The 4,896-nt window shown below is 41.8% G+C and overlaps 1 non-coding gene across 1 annotated transcript; it reads left to right on the top strand.

The window, feature by feature from the left end:
* Positions 1–857: 857 nt before the first annotated feature.
* Trnav-aac (transfer RNA valine (anticodon AAC)) lies at positions 858–932 on the top strand. The gene has a single exon. It is a non-coding gene; the product is annotated as a tRNA-Val (tRNA).
* Positions 933–4,896: the final 3,964 nt, after the last annotated feature.

The following is a 4,896-nucleotide window of genomic DNA, read 5'->3' as shown; positions in this document are numbered from 1 at the left end:
CGAATCAGCGATTTCGTCGTCATCAAACCAGGGCGGCATGTTCATGATATTGATGACAGACAAAAGTCTCCTACGAAGAGCATTTCTTTATGGCAGAAAAGCACTCTGTGACACCGCATTTAGAGTCAAAAGCAATACGGGTAATGCTGCTGAATAGGAACGGAATTGCCCCCAATTAACAAGATGAAACTATTCTCTATACGTGACGGTCCACTGAACTGAAAGGCGGGAATAAATGTCTATGTTTTGCTGTTTGAAGATATTCGAAGAACAGACTTATTTTGAAAAGGAATATTGATGTTGGTTCTGCTCAGTTTTACGATTGACTGATTCGGTAATCATCGAATTCCTATTAGGACTTTGATGCGTTCAATGACAACCAGAAAAGCGAAGACAGCTGGGTCCCCTATTCCGGCAGGTATTTCGGTATGTCTCAAATTACAGCGGCTCATTCCTGTACCTTGGTCCTCACGATCCCATCAAAATGGAGAACTATCATAACTATGGCAGAGTTTCTTGGTATTACACTAAATGTTATACTATAGTGTGAAAATTCCTTGCATCTAACTGTCTAACCTAACAGTAATAAACGCAAACAGAAGGAAACTGACCAGAAAAGAATAGTCTTTTCTGGTCAGTTTCCTTCTGTCATGTCTGTTTGCGTTTGTTACATACTCAAAAAGCTGCATCACTTCGGTGTCGGTGATCACTCGCATTTATCCCCAAGTTGAATTATCCTTCGGGTTTATGTCAGGTTTAAGCGTGTGCGTGTGTGTCACACACAAACACACTGATATACAGCTTCTGACCATCCGAGCATTGAGAATTTAGGATTTCTGGGACGTAGACTGAACTAGGGCTTTCTATAGCTCAGTCGGTAGAGCACCGGGCTAACAATCCGGAGGACTCGGGTTTGAATCCCGATAGAATCCCATTCTCTTTGCTCATTTTTCCACTAACAGTAATACAATGTATGTTAGGATTTTTTTCCATCTTTAACCATCAATGAAATAATTGCCTTCTTAACACTCTTTAATCCTTGAGTGCCGATTAGTACAGAAAACTACATAGCATTGTACACACTGTCCACAGTTCCTGGCACAAGAGGGATTAAGTGATTAATGGAAATGTGAAATTAAAATAAGCTACTTTTTATCACCTTCGAAATTTCTCAACCCCACTATCATGTCAATACTTTCTTCACAGTCCAATTACGGATGAATTTCGGAAATTTGTTTTCATGAATTTGAGAGTCGTTTCGTTGGTTTCTTTGTTCTTAATGGTGACATTATTTTTCTTCCTTTAAAAAAAAACAGAGGCAATGATAAGTACTAATCCTGTAGTCTATTTCGCGGTCACTAGCTCACCAAAGAGTGAAAGCCTGACATTGCGATGGTGGTCATATTAAAAAAAACCGCACAGTGGAAATTACGTAAAATGATTGGACTCGGCACTCCTTGTAAGGTCGTTTTTCGACATTACCTTTCAAATTTGGTTGTAGAAGCCCGGAAGTACGAGACTCTAAACAATGAATGATGCTCGCATGTGATTCACGGAATTCTCCCCACATTTTCACGAATGTTTTCCGTTTCTTTATCGTTTCTTTTCTGTTTATCTATATTTAGCCTCAAAATGTTTCAAACGCCATTTCAAATCAGTTTCCAATTTGTTCGCGTACCCTATTACCACGCCCCATCGGAAACGTGCTAGTGTCAGTTTTAATAGCGACCCATCCAGCGTGACGAAGGTCAAGTTAATCTCGTAACGCAGCGACCTCGCCCGGTTTAATACGCACCATGAGCATGGCGTATACCGTATGGTGCGGAGCTCGTAACTGCATCGCACGGGTTGCGGCCATGAAAACACATCCGTTCGCCTATTGAATAAATGCGGAAACGCAATTACAATACTTGAAGTGTATGGACGCACAGATCAAGGGAAATAAAGCATCAGTTTCTTGACGGTACGAGTATGAGGGTATATTGATTCGTTAACATAATGTTTCCAGTACTTTTACACGCTTGCTGGCATGATGACTTCAGCAGTTTATGTGTTCTTTTAGTCAGTTAGAATTGCAATGCCTTCAAAACTTAGCGGTTGCTTTCCCAATTTCAGAAATGTTGAGGATTGGAAGGGAAGATTACATAAACATGGTGAATCCAAGATAGAATAGTCCAGATGAACAGAAATATAAGGAAACCAGGAAAAGAGAGAGGGGGTGGGAGAGGGAGATCACGAGTAACTGTATCTATGGGCAACCATGCGCCTCTTCCTGTTTGAAAATATTGGCGGGAAACATGGAAAATTGCAGTGATAGGAGACTGCGTCTACTAAAGATTTAATGGCATAACTTGATCGTGTCGGAAGGCGGCGCCCATATCCTGATGGATTAGAGTAGGTCTAATTACATCACAGGTATCTACTGCATATCATTGCAGTGACCGAACTCAGTGGAAAGTTCAGGCGTTTCGCACACTCATTGCTATTATATAAACCGATGAAAGCAGAGGAATTACTCTCCAGTCATCTTCCAATCATTACCTCCGCCAAGGGAGGAGGTTATGTTTTCGTTACCGTTGGTTTGTGTGTTTGTGTGTTCGTTAGTTAGTTTGTCCGTGTGCAAAATAACTCAAAAAGTAGTTAACGGATTGGGATGAAACTTGCAGGAAAGGTTGAGAATGACACAAGTAACAAACGATTTGTTTTGGTGGTAATCCGAGAATTTTGGGAAATTTATGAAGGATTTTTGATATTTTGGCAGGTAGGGTCAATGAACTTGGGAGTTCAGGCTGCGCGTATTTGAGGTTTGCATGCGCGCACTAGAGTGCCAGTGCGTGCTCTAGTTCTGCTAGAGGCGCGCCGTGCAGCTGAGGGTTTATGACGTAACAAAGGCTTCTATATTGGGAAATCAGGCGACTTCCAGCACACAATATAAGTACGTATGGGTGGAAATCACTGATATCTCTATGTAGAGATATCCACAAGAACAAGATCAGTGGTGGAAACGAGCTGCATGCTTGGCGAAGGTCTGCGCTCTCAGAGTGCTTTTCTAGTTACCTCCGCCAAGGCAGGAGGTTACGTTTTCGTTACCGTTGGTTTGTTTGTTTGTTCGTTAGTTAGTTAGTTAGTTTGTCTGTGTGCAAAATAACTCAAAAAGTAGTTAAAGGGGCATAGTCCCGGTAGTGTAGAGAGCGCTGTTGATGATACTGCCGATCACCGTTAGCTTGATACGAAGATTACCGAAGTTGAGCTGTCATCAAGAGTAAAGTGCGTAGGTGTTGCTAAGTAACGTTGCCTTCGTTGTCTTCTCTGCGCATCGCGCAGTCTGTAATAATGCCAGGGTGCGTGCATATGTGTTTGTTATTATGACATCACAAAAGAAGTTTGCTAAAGCTGTCATCCCCCTCAGCCGAATCATGAGCCGAACTGTGATCGGACCACTGACTACACTGGATCGGACTTCTTCGGACTCGGGGAAGTGGGCCAAAGCGTAAGCGCTAAAGAGGAGTCGATAGCGTAAGTCTCTATAGGAAATTTGCGCAGTGCGCCCGCGTACGCATTTGACTAAAACACCGGGACCATGCACCTTTAACGGATTGGGATGAAACTTGCAGGAAAGGTTGAGAATGACACAGGTAACAAACGATTAACTTTTGGTAGTAATCCGAAAATTTTGGGGGAATTTATGAAGGATTTTTGATATTTTGACAGGTAGGGTCAATGAACTTGGCAGTTCAGGCTGCGCGTATTTGAGGTTTGCATGCGCGCACTAAATTGCGTGCTCTAGTTTCTGCTAAGGCGAGGCGCGCGGTGCAGCTGAGGGTTTATGACGTAACAAAGGCTTCTATGTTGGGAAATCGGGCGACTTTCAGCACACAATGCTATAAGTACGTATGGGTGGAAATCACTGATATCTCTAATGGAAGAACAAGATTAGTGGTGGAAAATGAGCTGCATGCTTGGCGGAGGTCTGCGCTCTCAGAGTGCTTCTCTAGTTAGTAAATGTTTCACTTTAATTATGTAATGCAAATCATCAAAGATAATTGATGCCAAACATAGGCATCGTGATAAGATTATTACCGTCATGAATGGTTAGAAGTACAGTGCTGTGTGATAGATGTAACTGATCTGACAAAACTGGCACATGAGTTATGCATGTCTGATATAAGCTTGCCGAATACCGTGGCAGTCGATTTTGGTTTGAACGCATATTCTTCACGCCTGTGAAAGAGAACGTTGTTGGAAAATAAAACATAGAAGTAAAATAAACTTGCTTGGTAAGAACTTGTAATTTTGAGCAATATACTTCGGCGAACTCTCAGGGAAACCAAGTACTTGTAGAAGGAGAGACTTATGACCTTTCTGCGCTAGTAGATATGGGGTCCTCTGGGCATCATAAAATATCACAGTTGTTATGGTAACGTGAATATGACGTCTGGTACTCCTCATTTTCCTCATCTTAAATATTGTTAACGTTGTAAACTTTCCTGAATTTACATGGAGACTGTGGCTCCGTTCATCTCGAAAGAGGTAAAAGAAGCTACTTTTCTAAAAATCAGTCTTGAGTATAAAAAAGAGAGAAACTGGTGTACAGTGGTATAGCATTATAAACAGGAACGAAAACATCAACACAACCGAGCAAACAACATCACAAACACAGTCATGGGCACGCAATACTAAACAGGACAATGACGATTTGCGGGGCGTACGGCACCAGTGGCAGTGCGAGAGAGAGGAAAATAAAATAAGGAAACGCATATCGGGAAACGGAAACTCGTAGAGGGTATCTTCGTCGTTGCTATTTCAACAAAATAGGTGTACTTACATTATAACACAAACGAAAAGAAAGTTATTGGTAAAGGAAAACAGAGGAATAAAGAAAGAAAAAAAAAAGGA

Source organism: Diadema setosum, chromosome 8, assembly GCF_964275005.1.
Source record: "Diadema setosum chromosome 8, eeDiaSeto1, whole genome shotgun sequence".
NCBI classification, from domain to species: domain Eukaryota; kingdom Metazoa; phylum Echinodermata; class Echinoidea; order Diadematoida; family Diadematidae; genus Diadema; species Diadema setosum.
Note: the sequence above shows the minus strand (reverse complement) of the source record. Positions and strands in the feature narration are given on the sequence as shown.